Genomic DNA, 17834 nt, shown 5'->3' with positions numbered 1-17834 from the left:
AGGCTCCGGGGAAGCCAAGGGGCGGAAACGGGCAGGCGACGCCAGCGCAGCCTCCCTCTTTCCTCCCCGGCACGTCAGCGCGGGCCCCTCCCCCTCAGCCGTCCAATCGGCTGTCGGCTCCGCCCCACCCTCCTCCAGCTTCCACCGTCGCTGCGCAGCGTCAGCCCTACTCTGCCTAGTCTTCTTTCTCCAGGATTCTATCGCTTGCTGTCAGTCTTTTGGGTTTTCTTGCATTTTTTTTTTTCCCCCTCAGAGTTCAGTCCTTCCACACACACCCCCCCGCCCTTTAGTTTCGCAGTCACGGTGAACGGTTGCTGTGTTTTAGGACCCAGTGAGTACGCCAAAAAGTATGCAGTAGAGTAAGAACAAGGTTCAGGCTAGGGTGGCTGGTCTGGGTTGAAAGAAAAAAAAAAGGTAGGGATGGGTCCTTAGCTGTAAGGCTGGAATTTTAGGGCCGGAAGGGAAGTTAGAGATCAACTCAACCGCCTCATTTTAAGCATATTTAAAATTGAGGTCCAGAAAGGTGAGGTAGTTTGCTGAAGGTCACCCAGGAACTTTGTGAGCAAGCAGGGCGTCAACACAAGTTGTCCAACCTAGTCTTGGTGCTTTTTACTCTATAATGCTAGGCAGATAGACAAGTAGTTAAATTCCTTTGCAAATTTATTATTTTTCCTTACCCTTCTCTAGATTACACCGCTTCCCCATGTTGCTTTTCTTTATGCTTGTTTGTTTTTTAATAGACTATTTTTTAGAGTAGTTTTATGTTAGAGAAGAAGGTACCGAGATTTCCCTTATACTCTCTACCCCGACACAGGCATAACCTCTCCCCATTATCAATATTCCCCCCAGAGTGGTACCTTTGTTGCAGCTGATGAACCTACATTAACACATCATCACTCAAAGTCCATATAATTTACCTTAGGGTTGGTTCTTGGTGTTGTACATTTTATAGTTTTGGACAAATGTATAATAACATGTATTCACCAATATAGTATCATACAGAGTAGTTTCACTGCCCTGAAAATCTTATGTGTGCCACCTACTCATCCTTCCCTCTCCCCTAACCCCTGGCAACTACTGATATTTTTACAGTTTTCATTTTCCAGTATGTCATATAGTTGAAATCATACAGTATGTAGCCTTTTCATATTGACTTCTTTCACTTAGTAATATGTATTTAAGTTTCCTCCATGTCATTTCATGAGCTATCAAGTCATGCATTTGTTTTCATACATACAAAATAACTGTGTGACAACAGTGGGAGACCCTGAAACATTATAACCTGGGGAGGGAAAAGAGGAATAAAGTTTTCTTTATCTTGTGTAGTGAAAAGGACATGTGCTTTAGAAGCAAACCTGGGTGTGAACTATTTACTAGCTGTGTGACCTTTAGGACAGTTGATTAAGCTTTCTAGTCATAATTTAATCATCCAAAAATAAAAGGATGTCTACCTCACAGAGGATTGCATGGGCTCATAATAGTGCCTAGCAAATAGTAGATACTCAATAAATATTTTCCCCTTGCCTATTTTCTATGATTAATGAAAAGGAGACAATAGTAGCTTAAGCTGTGATTACTTAATCTTTTCTACCTACGTGGTGATTGCTAATTTTTATCCCCATTTTACAGATGATGAAATTCACCTGAGACCACATAGCCAGAGAAGGCCAAACTGAGTTTTGAATCTAGGCAATCTTGACCCCAGAGCCTTCCGGCCTAAAGGTAATTTTTAGACTTAAATTGCAGTAGTGGAATTATGAGTCAAAAACAGACTAAATAAATAAAGTATTAGCAGCAACATATATCTATAGGGCTTTAGAGAATCATGTAATTAACTATTTGAGATGGTAACAGATACATTGAGAAGAGTATCAGAGAATTTGCGTGGCAGAAGACTTTTTCCTTGAATCTTTCTGAATATTTTTAGCTCAACCACACCACTTCCCAAACATCTGCAAACAAACAGCATAGATATATTACAGCACAAGAAATGAGTTTCAACGATAATCACAACATTAATAGGGGAGTCAAGACATTCTTAAGGAAGCAGAAGCTTTCAATTCGTGGACAAATAAGGTCCAGTGTGCCAAAGACACTGACGTAATTCTGGAAAATGGTGTAAGACAATATTATAAGCATGATTTCAATATCCAGTAAAACAATGATGAAACATGTGAGTTAATGGCAGAACCACATCCAACGTCAGGGCTCCCGTAGACTCCCAATCTGGCCCAGAGTTTAGGCAAAGAAAGTTAGCCACTCCCTGAACCCTGGGTCATTTGTTCCCAGAAAGGGGATTAGGTAGGACTGCTCAAACCAATTTTACAGACATTTAGAAAGAGGAACCAGACACTTGGGAAACCAGCCCCACAAAAGTAGAAGCCTGTGCTCAGAGGCACAGCCCAGCCCAGCCCTGCACTTCCCCCACAGGACAGAAATCAGTCGAACATCTCTCACTTCCTTTCCTCCTAACTCAGCAGTTCTCAGAAAGGAAATGGCAACAAGTGCTTTCTCATTCACCAAAACTAAAGGCAGTCTTGAGAAACAAGATGGTGTGGGCAGTTTACGAACTCTTCAACCCAGGTCAGTTGGTTTAAACTACCCCTGATCACTCCTCAAGGGTGGTGGTTAATTAAAAAAAAAAAACGAAAGGAGATGTCTAGAAGAGCAACTATTGCCACCCAAATAATCTTTCCTAATATTACCATTCAGTGAAATAAACAAAGATCTATCAATGCCCAGCCAGTTAGATCGTAATGACTATATTGCTGCTTCTTTACTGTCTTTGCAGGATTACTTCATGGTCTTGCTTCTAAGACTGTTTGTGGGCTTTTGTCATTTTCATAGCCCAAACATAGACTTATTCTGAGATGATGAGAGGTTTATACCCAGAACCTCAACACCACTACTCCGTGTAAAGAAGATATTGCTTGGTCAGATCCAGTACAATACCAAAGGGCATCCATTAGAATTTTGTGCATGAGTTTGCCCACCACACACTACCCGTGCTCACTACCAGGTTCTGGTTTCTGGGACCCCAGTGGTCATTTTCACTTTCTTTGTACTATCCGTCTATTTTAAACTATTACAACATCAATAAAATACCTGGCCAAGTACTATTTGATACTAGACATATTGTGCAGTGAAACTAACAATAAAAAAAATTAACAAGAACTGCAGTGTTCTCACATTACAGAGATAATCCACTTTGTAGCATAATTGGCAAGGTCAAAAAAAAAAGGTCTTAATCTTCTTTAAAACATTTAATCAAAAGCCTCATAAGTAATGTTTAGTAATATTTAAACACAAATCATCCCTAGAATGGTAAATGCTGACACACATTGAGCATGTGCTATGTGCCAGGCATTTTACCTTAAAAGCACTTTATGCTTATTTATATATTACTTAATTCATGTGAAGTGGATTTTCTCATTTTATATACTAAGTTATGAAGCTGGAATTTAAAACCAACTGTCTGTTACATACAATGACCTTTTTTCCAAAACAGGTTATTTTCCCTAAAAAGTGCATTTCTTTTTTTTTTTTTAATTTTTTAATTTAATTTTATTTATTTTTTTATACAGCAGGTTCTTATTAGTTATCCATTTTATACACATCAGTGTATACATGTCAATCCCAATTGCCCAATTCATCACACCACCACCCCCACCCCCCCCGCCACTTTCCCCCCTTGGTGTCCATACGTTTGTTCTCCACATCTGTGTCTCAATTTCTGCCCTGCAAACCAGTTCATCTGTACCATTTTTCTAGGTTCCACATATATGCGTTAATATACGATATTTGTTTTTCTCTTTCTGACTTACTTCACTCTGTATGACAGTCTCTAGATCCATCCACGTCTCAACAAATGACTCAATTTCTTTCCTTTTTATGGCTGAGTAATATTCCATTGTATATATGTACCACACTTCTTTATCCATCCGTCTGTCGATGGGCATTTAGGTTGCTTCCATGACCTGGCTATTGTAAATAGTGCTGCAATGAACACTGGGGTGCATGTGTCTTTTTTTTTTTTTTTCACACACACACACTGTATTTTATTTTTACAAGAGATAAATAGACTGACACCAAACATTGTACATGGATGACCACAACAAAAGCAACAATGATTGCAATTACCAAACATGAAACACACTCATACTATGTCATAATATTGACATTCAGTCCAGTAATCCTCCACTGTAACAGCTCCTTTACTTTGCAGTGAAAATTGATTTGTATATTCTTTGCCTCTGAGTCCTTGTGGGATTTTTTTTTTTTTTAATTCAGACAAAAAGTCACAAAAATTATACTCATCCTCATCAGTTCACTCAGTCCCATGTAATTCATTTTTTTTTTCATCTTGATCTTTTGTTAGCACTTTTATGAGTTCATCAGTTTTTCATTAGAGTTCTGAAAATGCTTATTCATTCAGTTCAGCAGTACAGTCAGTTACCAGAAACCTGTACTTGTCAGAGTCTTTTCCATGAATTTCTTGAAGATGAAACCCTTTTATAAGAATATATTTGCAAAATCATCAGAGTACACCCAGAACTGTCTGTAAATGACAAAAGACTTAAAAATGACCACGGTTAAAGATTTGATGAAAGTTCATAATAATGCAGTTGACAAGAAAATTAGTTATTTCTGAGATATACATTTTAAAGTAATAACTAGGATTATTACTTATAACATTATACCAGAACATATAAGATTTTTAGAAATTTCATGTAATGTCTGAAACATTTATATTAACATATTTCCATACATATTTCCATACAAATACAAATATAAGATTTTTAGAAATTTCATGTAATGTCTGAAACATTTATATTAACATATTTCCATACAAATACAAATATAGGATTTTTAGAAATTTCATGTAATGTCTGAAACATTTATATTAACATATTTCCATACAAATAACCCAATGAAAGTTTAGTATTAGTTGTTTTGTTTGTTTTTTTATACTGCAGGTTCTTATTAGGCATCAATTTTATACACATCAGTGTATACATGTCAATCCCAATTGCCCAATTCATCACACCACCACCCCCACCCCCCCGCCACTGTCCCCCCTTGGTGTCCATACGTTTGTTCTCCACATCTGTGTCTCAATTTCTGCCCTGCAAACCAGTTCATCTGTACCATTTTTCTAGGTTCCACATATATGTGTTAATATACGATATTTGTTTTTCTCTTTCTGACTTACCTCACTCTGTATGACAGTCTCTAGATCCATCCACGTCTCAACAAATGACTCAATTTCTTTCCTTTTTATGGCTGAGTAATATTCCATTGTATATATGTACCACACTTCTTTATCCATCCGTCTGTCGATGGGCATTTAGGTTGCTTCCATGACCTGGCTATTGTAAATAGTGCTGCAATGAACACTGGGGTGCACGTGTCTTTTTGAATTATGGTTTTCTCTGGGTATATGCCCAGTAGTGGGATTGCTGGATCATATGGTAATTCTATTTTTAGGTTTTTAAGGAACCTCCATACTGTTCTCCATAGTGGCTGTATCAATTTACATTCCCACCAACAGTGCAAGAGGGTTCCCTTTTCTCCACACCCTCTCCAGCATCTGTTGTTTGTAGATTTTCTGATGATGCCCATTCTAACTGGTGTGAGGTGATACCTCATTGTAGTTTTGATTTGCATTTCTCTAGTAATTAGTGATGTTGAGCAGCATTTCATGTGCTTCTTCGCCATCTGTATGTCTTCTTTGGAGAAATGTCTGTTTAGGTCTTTGGCCCATTTTTGGATTGGGTTGTTTTTTTAATATTGAGCTGCATGAGCTGTTTATATATTTTGGAGATTAATCCTTTGTCCGTTGATTCGCTTACACATATTTTTCTCCCATTCTGAGGGTTGTCTTTTCATCGTGTTTATGATTTCCTTTGCTGAGCAAAAGCTTTGAAGTTTCATTAAATCCCATTTGTTTATTTTTCTTTTTATTTCCATTACTTTAGGAGGTGGATCCAAAAAGACCTTGCTGTGATTTATGTCAAAGAGTGTTCTTCTCATGTTTTCCTCTAAGAGTTTTATACTGTCCGGTCTTACATTTAGGTCTCTAATCCATTTTGAGTTTATTTTTGTGTATGGTGTTAGGGAGTGTTCTAATTTCATTCTTTTACATGTAGCTGTCCAGTTTTCCCAGCACCACTTATTGAAGAGTCTGTCTTTTCTCCATTGTATATCCTTGCCTCCTTTGTCATAGATTAGTTGACCATAGGTGCGTGGGTTTATCTCTGGGCTTTCTATCTTGTTCCATTGATCTATGTTTCTGTTTTTGTGCCAGTACCATATTATCTTGATTACTATAGCTTTGTAGTATAGTCTGAAGGCAGGGAGTCTGATTCCTCCAGCTCCATTTTTTTTCCTCAAGACTGCTTTGGCTATTTGGGGTTTTTTGTGTCTCCATACAAATTTTAAGATTTTTTGTTCTAGTTCCGTAAAAAATGCCATTGGGATTTCATTGGGATTTCATTGAATCTGTAGATTGCTTTGGGTAGTATAGTCATTTTCACAATATTGATTCTTCCAATCCAAGAACATGGTATATCTCTCCATCTGTTGCTATCATCTTTAATTTCTTTCATCAGTGTCTTATAGTTTTCTGCATACAGGTCTTTTGTGTCCCTAGGTAGGTTTATTCCTAGGTATTTTATTCTTTTTGTTGCAGTGGTAAATGGGAGTGTTTCCTTAATTTCTCTTTCAGATTTTTCATCATTAACGTACAGGAATGCAAGAGATTTCTGTGCATTAATTTTGTATCCTGCAACTTTACCAAATTCATTGATTAGCTCTAGTAGTTTTCTGGTGGCATCTTTAGGATTCTCTGTATATAGTATCATGTCATCTGCAAACAGTGACAGTTTTACTTCTTCTTTTCTGATTTGGATTCCTTTTATTTCTTTTTCTTCTCTGATTGCTGTGGCTAGGACTTCCAAAAGTATGTTGAATAATAGTGGCGAGAGTGGACATCCTTGTCTTGTTCCTGATCTTAGAGGAAATGCTTTCAGTTTTTCACCATTGAGAATGATGTTTGCTGTGGGTTTGTCATATATGGCCTTTATTATGTTGAGGTAGGTTCCCTCTGTGCCCACTTTCTGTAGAGTTTTTATCATAAATGGGTGTTGAATTTTGTCAACAGGTTTTTCTGCATCTATTGAGATGATCATATGGTTTTTCTTCTTCAATTTGTTAATATGGTGTATCACATTGATTGATTTGCGTATATTGAAGAATCCTTGCATCCCTGGGATAAATCCCACTTGATCATGGTGTATGATCCTTTTAATGTGTTGTTGGATTCTGTTTGCTAGTATTTTGTTGAGGTTTTTTGCATCTATATTCATCAGTGATATTGGTCTGTAATTTTCTTGTTTTGTAGTATCTTTGTCTGGTTTTGGTATCAGGGTGATGGTGACCTCATAGAATGAGTTTGGGAGTGTTCCTTCCTCCACAATTTTTTGGAAGAGTTTGAGAAGGATGGGTGTTAGCTCTCCTCTAAATGTTTGATAGAATTCACCTGTGAAGCCATCTGGTCCTGGACTTTTGTTTGTTGGAAGATTTTTAATCACAGTTTCAATTTCAGTGCTTGTGATTGGTCTGTTCATATTTTCTGTTTCTTCCTGGTTCAGTCTTGGAAAGTTATACCTTTCTAAGAATTTGTCCATTTCTTCCAGGTTGTCCATTTTATTGGCACAGAGTTGCTTGTAATAGTCTCTTAGGATGCTTTGTATTTCTGTGGTGCCTGTTGTAACCTCTCCTTTTTCATTTCTAATTTTATTGATTTGAGTCCTCTCCCTCTTTTTCTTGATGAGTCTGGCTAATGGTTTATCAATTTTGTTTATCTTCTCAAAGAACCAGCTTTTAGTTTTATTGATCTTTCCTATTGTTTTCTTTGTTTCTGTTTCATTTATTTCTGCTCTGATCTTTATGATTTCTTTCCTTCTGCTAACTTTGGGTTTTGTTTGTTCTTCTGTCTCTAGTTCCGTTAGGTGTAAGGTTAGATTGAGATTTTTCTTGTTTCTTGAGGTAGGCTTGTATAGCTATAAACTTTCCTCTTAGAACTGCTTTTGCTGCATCCCATAGGTTTTGGGTCCTCGTGTTTTCATTGTCATTTGTCTCTAGGTATTTTTTGTTTCCTCTTTGATTTCTTCAGTGATTTCTTGGTTATTTAGTAACGTATTGTTTAACCTCCATGTGTTTGTGTTTTTTACATTTTTTTCCCTGTAATTCATTTCTAATCTCATATCCTTGTGGTCAGAATAGATGCTTGATATGATTTCAATTTTGTTAAGTTTACTGAGGCTTGATTTGTGACCCAGGATGTGATCTATCCTGGAGAATGTTCTGTGCGCACTTGAGAAGAAATTCTAATCTGCTGTTTTTGTATGGAATGTCCTGTAAATATCAATTAAATCTATCTGGTCTATTGTGTCATTTAAAACGTGTGTTTCCTTATTTATTTTCATTTTGGATGATCTGTCCATTGGTGTAAGTGAGGTGTTAAAGTCCCCCACTATTACTGTGTTACTGTCGATTTCCTCTTTTATAGCTGTTAGCAGTTGCCTTATGTATTGAGGTGCTCCGATGTTGCGTGCATATATATTTATAATTGTTATATCTTCTTGGATTGATCCCCTGATCATTATGTAGTGTCCTTCCCTGTCTCTTGTAACATTCTTTATTTTAAAGTCTATTTTATCTGAAATGAGTATTGCTACTGCAGCTTTCTTTTGATTTCCATTTGCATGGAATATCTTTTTCCATCCCCTCACTTTCAGTCTGTATGTGTCCCTAGGTCTGAAGTGGGTCTCTTGTAGACAGCATATAGATGGGTCTTGTTTTTGTATCCATTCAGCAAGCCTGTGTCTTTTGTTTGGAGCATTTAATCCATTCACGTTTAAGGTAATTATCGATATGTATGTTCCTATGACCACTTTCTGAATTGTTTTGGGTTTGTTTTTGTAGGTCCTTTTCTTCTCTTGTGTTTCCCACTTAGAGAAGTTCCTTTAGCATTTGTTGTAGAGCTGGTTTGGTGGTGCTGCATGTCTTATTTTTCTAGAAAATTTTGTCATGATTCAAAAATTGGCCCCTCTCAGGGTTTGTATGGAATCGAAAGAAGCCTAAACATTAGTTTGGGAAATATAAATTTCTTTGTAATATCCAAGTTCCCCATTCAGGACCCACACTGTGATCTTCTATACTGGTCTTTTAAATTTTGCTGGATTAACTACTCATTCATGTTTTTATACATCTTAAATCCCCCTGAGATATAGTTTTGCTTTGATTTTGATTTTGCTAGAGTGAGTTCTCAAGTAAATTCCCCAGAAAGAAAAGCAGAAGGTAACTTTCTGGTACTTTACGTATCCAAAAATGTCTAATTTTTTTTCTCATATACATATCATATCTTGGGCATATATAGAATCTTGATATTGTAATCCTTTTCTCTTAATATTTATCCCTAAGTCCAATAGATAGAATGTTCCTTGAAACACTACTATTAGAAGGAAAAAAATGGAAAACAACCTAAATGTCAAAAAGGAAGAGATATATTAAATGGTAGTGTATCCTTTGTAGGCAAGTCTATAAACTATTTTTAAGGTAGGTAAATATATATGCATGATAAGGAAATAAGTCCATGTGGAAAAAAGGACACTGCATAACATGTATACTATGATTGGATTATTTATTTATTTATTTATTTATTTATTTTTGGCTGTTTTGGGTCTTCGTTTTGTGCGAGGGCCTTCTCTAGTTGCGGCAAGCGGGGGCCACCCTTCATCACTGTGCGGGGGCCACTCTTCATCGCGGTGCGCGGGCCTTTCACTATTGCGGCCTCTCTTGTTGCGGGGCACAGGCTCCAGACACGCAGTCTCAGTAGTTGTGGCCCATGGGCCCAGTTGCTCCGTGGCATGTGGGATCCTCTCAGACCAGGGCTCGAACCCGTGTCCCCTGCATTGGCAGGCAGATTCTCAACCACTGCGCCACCAGGGAAGCCCCTGATTCGATTTTTTGAAAAATAAAACCCTACATGGATATATATTCATATATCTATTTTCGTATCTATACATCTGGAAGAACATGAACCAAAAATTAACAAATCACTATGGGGATTAAGATTAATGTGTGTGGAAGGAAGAACTTTCACTTTTTATTTTATATACTCTAAATTATTTGAAGTTTTAGAATGATGTCTTATTACTAATTAACAGGGTAGAGTTTTATGCAGCCAATGTACACATTTACTTGACCTTTTCCACGCCTTTATTTCACTCTACGCTGTTGACCACACTCCCTCCTGTACAAACACTGGTTTAGGTGACTCTTCTGAGTCTTTCCATGACACACTATACTTATTCCAATTTAGAACTTTGCATTTTAATTTATAATTGCCTATTTATTTGTCTATTTTTTCCAAGTAGACTGGAAAGTCAGATACTTTCCCTATTTCATCATTTTATACCTTATAGAGTGCCAGTTCAATGACTATTTGTTGAAAGTGTCTGTGATTTGAAAGGGAATGTGTATTATCTGGTTCTCTGGAAGGTAAAAGAAACAGTGCTCAGAAGGTAAAAAGGGAAGTGATAGAGGCAGGATGGAAAGTCCTGAAGATGGGCTGTGTCCATTGGCTGAGCAGTTGAACTACTGAGGGAGAGGTTCCCTTAACTGCAGTCTAACTAGATCAAAGGAACAAGGTGGAGATGTGTGTGAGAAACTATGCAAAAGTGGCGAGAAGGTAACTGGCCTTCTCCTTTGGGGGAATTCCACACTTCAGTAGGAAACTATTATGTAAATGTCTGTCTCTGGTAATCTAGTAGTTTCTGCATCTCATGTGGATGGGATATATAGGAGTAGCATGGGACTTCTGAAGGGGAAATTGGAAGGCAAATATCACTATAAAAGCAAGAGAAAGCAGGACTTGCTTATTAGGGTAAAGACTAAGCTGTCCCCGAAAAGAGACACCAAAAAGTATACACCTATACGCAGAGGCTTAAATAACATGTTTTCTCATGTTACAGTAAGGTGAACAGTCCAGCTTGGCAGGGAGTCTCTACTCCACAGAGTCATTCAAGGACCCATATTCCTTTCATTTATTGCTTCATGGTCAAAGTTAGGTTGTGGGGACATTCAGTGTTCCAGCCTGAGGAAAGGGAAAAGAGAGGAACTTCAAGGCAAGTCACTTATCTTTTAAGGTAGAGATGATCCAGAAATTACATATAACTTCAATTTACCCATTACTTCTACTTATATCCATCAGCCAAAACTTAGCCACATAATCACATCTAACTGTGAAAAGAGGATGAAGCTGTAGTCTTTAGCTGAGTAGCCATGTACCTGGTGTAACTTCTATTTCTATGGAAGAAGGGAAGTATGGATTTTGGAGAAAAACTAGTTTCTGCCATATAAAGAAATTATTGTTTTCATAACCTGAGTAATAAAAGTTGTCTTGAAACTCTAGTTGCCATCAAATGCTGGTCTACTACTGCTAATGCACATGCAGTGCAAAAACCAAGGACAATGGAAGAAACTTAAAGCTAAATGTATTCAACGTAAGAGACTGTCCTTTATTATGAGATAATGTTAAAATATCTTTAATGATATGCAGAGCATTTTTTTGTTTTTATTTTCTATGCATAGCATTTAAAATGTCCTTTAAAAAAAAAAAAAGAAGTAAAATAGAACATTGGCAAAACTACTATCAGTATACCCATTCCCCAACTTCTGTGTGTGTGTTTGTTGAAATTTTACTGATTCTTGAAATCCTTATCTGAGACTAATGCACCATATTGCTGAGACAAAGCACAGAGGGTCAGCAGAAAGGCTAGTAGTTAGGAGTAGAGTCCCTACTCCTTCAACATTGAAGGTGGCATCTCACCCCCAGAATAGGTTTCTTAAACTCTCCCCACTGGACCCGCCATCATCTCCCTCTCCATCACCAGTAAGGTCCCCCTCCTCTGGACTCCCATAGTATTCTTTACATGGTTCTACTGCAGCATTTATCACATTGCATTGTATCAAAAGTTACTGTCTCTCTCCTCCAACTTGAACATGATCATCTCAAGAATAAGGACCATCTGCTCATTGAAGGTACTAGTTCTTTTTCAAGATGAAAACATCTGTATTAATTTGCTAGGGCTACCCTAACAAAATACTACAGACTGGGTGGTTTAAACAGCAGAAATTTATTTTCTCACAGTTATAGAGTCTATAAACCCAAGATCAAAATGTCAGCAGGATTTGTTTCTTCTGAGGCCTTTCTCCTTGGCTTCCAGATGGCTACCTTCTCACTGTGTCCTTACATGGTCTTTCCTCTGTGCACATGGATCCCTGGTGTCTGTACATCCAAATTTCCTCTTCTTATAAGGACACTGGTCAGATTGGGTTAATATCATGCTTTGTACCAGTCAGATTGGATTGGGACCCTAACAACCACATTTTAACTTGTCTCTTTAAAGGCCCTATCTTCAAAAACAGTCACATTCTGAGTTACTGGGAATTAGGGCTTCAGCATATCAATTTTGGGGGGCAAAATTCAGCCCATAACACCTTTATGATCTTTGTTGATTATAAAAGTAATATAATATTTTTTTAATCAAATCATACAGAAATGTGTAAGTAGAAAGTCAAAGTCTCCTATCACTTCACTTCTCATGACACTATCTCCCGACAGTTAGGGGTAATCAGTGTTCCGTGAATGAATGAGTGAGTGAGCATGGGGTGGGCTTCATATAACATCTGAGAAAAATGAGCCACCAAGAGGCTAAGCAACTTTTTCTAGGTCATAAAACTAGTTAATGAAAAGAGAATCATACCCAGTTCTACCAATTTCTCATCTAACATTCATATTTCTCTTTATAAGTTACCAAACTTGGGAATTCCCTGGTGGTCCAGTGGTTAGGACTTGGCACTTTCACTGCCAGGGCCAGGGTTTGATCCCTGGTCGGGGAACTAAGATCCCGCAAACCATGAAGCACGGCCAAAAAAAATTAAAAAGTTACCAAACTTAATTAAGTGCTTTTCACTTATATTTGCCTTTGTCGTAGGCTCTTTCTGCAGCAAGAAACAGATATTCACTTAGATTTTCATGTACTTATTGCTGCATAACAAACCTCGTCAAAATTTAGTGAATTAAAACAGCAATTATTTCATTTTCACAATTCTGTAGGCTGGCCATCTGGGTGTGACTTCTGATTGCCTTGCCTGCAGTCACTCATGTGGCCTCATTCACATGTCTGCCAGCTGGTGCTGGCTCTGCACTGGGGTGCTTCTGTTGCCCTCCACAAGGTTTCACATCCTCTGGTAAGCTACACTGGGCTTCAGAGCTTGGTGATCTCAGGATTCCAGGTGGCAAAAGTGGAAGCTGCAAAGTCTTTTGCAGATTAGACTCTGGAATGGGCATTATGTCACTTCTATCACATTCTGTTGGTCCAAGTCAGCCACAAGGCCAACCCAGATTCAGGGGGGTGGAGAGATAGGCTCTGCCTCTTCATGGAAGGAATAGCAACATCACATTGCAAAAAAGTATGTGGACACAGGAAGGTGTGATTCACTGGGGGGCATTACCATAATGCTTTTCCACAGCTGACATTTCCTACAGGATGACATTCTGCGTGTTGGCCTTCCTATCATGCCCACAACTTCCTTTTAAAAAAGTGAATAATTCATATGGTATCATGCTTTGTACTTTGTAACTCTCCACCTGGCTTCAAGAAGTCAGACTGGAGATTAGTGCTTGTATTAGGATTAGAGCCAACTTCAAGTGAGAGAAAACCCCACATGGCTGGACTTAAAGCAGAAGTTTATTTCTGATTCTTGTCAAAGTCAAGAGGTAGGTTCTTCAGAATTGGTATTGGCCTCCACATTCTCTGGCCTCTTCTTTCTTGTTTTGCTCCATTGACTGTACCTTCCATCACCAAGGTTGCCTCATGATCCAAGATGGCTGCCAAAACTCCAAATATTACAGTCTATTTCACCCAGCAGGAAGGAAAAAAGGGAGGGAAAATAAAATCCACTCTTATAATGATACTTCCTAGATGTTGTACATCTGACTTCCACTTATATCCCATTGGCCTGCACTTAGTTATAAAGCTATACCTATCAGCACAGGGGATTGGGAACTGTACTCTTTATTTCTGATAACTCTGTGCCCAGCCAAAAATTAGGGGTTCTATTACTACAGAAGAAGGAAAGAGTAGATATTGATGGATAATCAGCAGTCTCTGCCACAGTGCTCAGCCTAAAGCCAGACATCAGTATGCTGCCCATGGGTGTATAATGTGGCCTGGTATGAGAAATATGCCCAACAGATATGCATTATTAATTCATTCCTTCTGCAAACATATTTATTTATTGAGTCTTTTCTATGTGCCAAGCACCTTTCTAGCTACTAAAAATAGAGCAGAGAACAAAACAGACAAAGTCACTGCCTTCATTTAGTTATACTCTAGTTTGGAAAGATAGGCAATAAACAGTATAAAGTAAAAAACTGATAACTGATATGAACAATTCATCTAGATGAAGGGGTAGACAGTTAAGAAATGTGAGTGGGAGAGGATAGCTATTTTAGGGAGGTAGGACATGAATGAAGACAGCCATGCAGATATCTGGAAGAAAAGGCACAGGTAGAGGGAACAGTAAGTACAAAGGTCTTGAAGCAGGAGCATGCTTGGAATGTTTGAGGAACAGCAAGGCATAACTAGAACAAGGAGTGGGGGAGTGGTAGGAGATGAGGATGAAGAGATAGCCAGAGGCCAGACCATAATAAGGACCAAGTAGTGGATTATCAGTAAGATACTCTTTCTTCAGGAGTCTAAAAGCAAAGATGTGTCAAGTTTCCTCAAGATCACCCCAGGTTCAGCGATTTGCTAGGAGGACTCACAGGTCTCAGCTTATAGTCATGCTTAAGGCTATGGCATCAACAGGATACAGAGCAAAATCAGCAAAGGGAAAAGGTGTATAGGGCAAAGTCTGGAGGAAGCAAGCTTCCAAGAGTCCTCTTCCAGTAGACTCACACAGGAGGTGCTTAATCCCTCCAGCAACAGATTGTGACAACAGGTATGAAATGCTCTCTACTAGGGAGCTCATTATAGACTCAGTGCCCAAGGTTTTTATTGAGAATTGGTCACATAGGTACCCTCTTCCTAGCACATATCAAATTCCCGACTGTCAGAAGGAAAGCAGGTTTTTAGCATAAACCATGTTGTTTGTACAAACAGTTTAGGCACAGTGAGCCATGCTTATCATTTAGCAAATGGTCAGAACCCTACTGAAACCTAAATTCTCAGATCGCAGTCAAGGGCTAACCTTGCAAGCAGATCTTTCTAAGAATAGCAGTCTTGGACCTGTTGTTAACTCTTTTCTACATAAAAGCACACAGAGAGATATGCATGAAGCAGAGCAGAATATGAGCCAGGAAACTAAACAGAGACTAAGCAGACTCCATGGGTTAGTGGAAGCAATGAATAAATAGAATCCATGAGATAAATAAACTGAGAAGTAGCCAGAGGGCAGAAACAACAGCAGGAGGAAGAAGCAGAGAACAAAGAAGCCGAATCAAATGAATAGAAGGACATCTTGTGCAGGAAGAACAAACATCCTTCTATGTGACGACCACCCCAGTATTCCTTTTGGGACATGAGAATTACTAGATGATCCCAGAGACCAATAAACAGTGCTCTTCATGAGGCCTGATTGCTCCATTAAATTGACTTCCCATACTTGCCTCCTAATTTCCTCTTGTATCGTATAGTAAATTCCCATCACCCAAGATCAGAGGCATGACTGTGCTCCTCGTAACCTGAAACCTCCTCACTAATACCTGGGTTTTCAGCCATTCAAAGCATAGACTTTAGAGAGGAAATTAGTACGGTGACCAAGGGATCACTGGCCAACTGGTTGAAGGACCCAGATTTGTAACATAGCATGAACCGCCCCACCCCTCCCCCCCCACCACATGAAGCCACGTTCCAGTCGTATCAAACTACTCACAACTGTACTCAGAGGCTAAGTGGACTTTTATGCTTTTAACATTTTGATCATGTACTTCACTCTGTCTAGAATTTCTGGTTTTTTCATCCTCAAAAAAATACCTCGGCTGGATGCTGTTTGCATTCTCTATGAAGTGTCTCTGACCGTTTCTCTCCCCACACTCTTGTCTACCGTCTTTTAAATGAATTCTTCCCTCTGCACTGCTCTCTTAGCTACTGGTCTATGTTTCTGTAGTAACACTTATTAAACATATTGTAATCAACTCCTTATGCATCTGTCTCTGAAATGAATTATGTTCCTAGTACCTAGCATAGTACTTCACAAATGGTAATTTTTTAATAAATGCTTATTTGGTGAATGAATGAATGAATGAACCAAGAAACAAATGCATTGAGTCACGTATTGAAGAATTCTGATTCCAGAAGTCAAGGACAAAGCTCCTGACCAAGACACCCTATTCTCAATTCTCATGCTTGAAACAATAATATCCCTTATCTATTGGGATGCTTATTATTTTCCAAAATTATATTGCTTTTGCGCTACATTATTTCTTTGATGATATTGTTGCTTTATAGATGTTAAATAGCCATGTTAGCATTTTTTTTTTTTTTTAAAGATTGGGAGCGTTTTATTTATTTATTTATTTATTTATTTATGGCTGTGTTGGGTCTTTGTTGCTGTGCATGGGCTTCTCTCTAGTTGCGGCGAGCAGGGGCTACTCTTCATTGCGGTGTGAGGGTTCTCACTGCGGTGGCTTCTCTTGTTGCAGAGCATGGGCTCTAGGCGCGCAGGCTTCAGTAGTTGCGGCACGCGGGCTCAGTAGTTGTGGTTCACGAGCTCTAGAGTGCAGGCTCAGTAGTTGTGGCGCACGGGCTTAGTTGCTCCGTGGCATGTGGGATCTTCCCGGACCAGGGCTCGAACCCGTGTCCCCTGCATTGGCAGGCGGATTCTTAACCACTGTGCCACCAGGGAAGTCCTGCCATGTTAGCATTGATTCTAATCATTTCCCTAGTGAGGAAGCAAATTTTTTTAACTTTTATTTTTTAATTATGGGAGGACTTAAATATTCCCCAACTAAAAAAGCATGTGATAAATATACTCAATGTTGTGGTTTCTGAGTATGTTTATACAAGTAAATAAACACACAGAATCGCTCTCCTGCTATGAAAGTACTTCCTATTACTACTGCCTCATATATGCATGTATATTTTTCAAATCAAACTTATCAGAGGGGAATAATTTCAAGAAGTATTGTTTTTACAATCCACTGCTTATGGCACTGAAAGTGAATTCCTTAAGAAATTTTATAATAAAACCAGTTCTAAAAAGCCTAGTCATGGTCATAGCAAACATCAAATAAAATCTAAATTGTTAGTCTTTTCACAAGATCTCTTTTGAGTAGTGGCCCTTTAAAATCTGGTAGTATATTTTATAGCTTTCCTTTACTTCCCTAGGGAGTTATCAGAATTAAGGCCTTTGCTTGAATGCTTTGATGACATGTCATGATTGGCTGTTAACATGCAAGAGGTTGCAAGAGCCAAACAAAATGGATTCCTAGAAACTAAGGACAGATTTTTTAAAAATAGCATCGTCTGAAACTAAAGGTAATTAGAATTGATTTTTAATTTCCACCATTAGCCATCTAAGAGAGGGTTTGCAAATATATGTGAATGAGATGGGGTATTGCCCAGTTCGCATGTGTTTTTGTGGGGGTGGAAGGGAAACTAATATTTTTTGATTATTTTCTTTGTGTCAGGCAGTTAACATACACTTTCATTTAATCATTACAACACTCCCTCTAAAAAAGGACTCTGATCCACAGTCCA

The 17834-nt window shown here is 38.4% G+C and overlaps 1 long non-coding RNA gene across 2 annotated transcripts in view; it reads left to right on the top strand.

The window, feature by feature from the left end:
* LOC118897901 overlaps window positions 1-17834 on the top strand; it is a 208218-nt gene that overhangs the window by 950 nt on the left and 189434 nt on the right. Inside the window, exons 1-2 of one of the 2 annotated variants that reach the window (XR_005020565.1) lie at window positions 135-209; window positions 1630-1722. This is a non-coding gene — a long non-coding RNA (uncharacterized LOC118897901). Of the gene's footprint in view, window positions 1-134; window positions 210-1629; window positions 1723-17834 lie in introns of those variants that run through there. The other variant, XR_005020566.1, reaches the window with a different exon arrangement.

This window comes from Balaenoptera musculus, chromosome 7 (assembly GCF_009873245.2).
Source record: "Balaenoptera musculus isolate JJ_BM4_2016_0621 chromosome 7, mBalMus1.pri.v3, whole genome shotgun sequence".
Taxonomy (NCBI): domain Eukaryota; kingdom Metazoa; phylum Chordata; class Mammalia; order Artiodactyla; family Balaenopteridae; genus Balaenoptera; species Balaenoptera musculus.
Note: the sequence above shows the minus strand (reverse complement) of the source record. Positions and strands in the feature narration are given on the sequence as shown.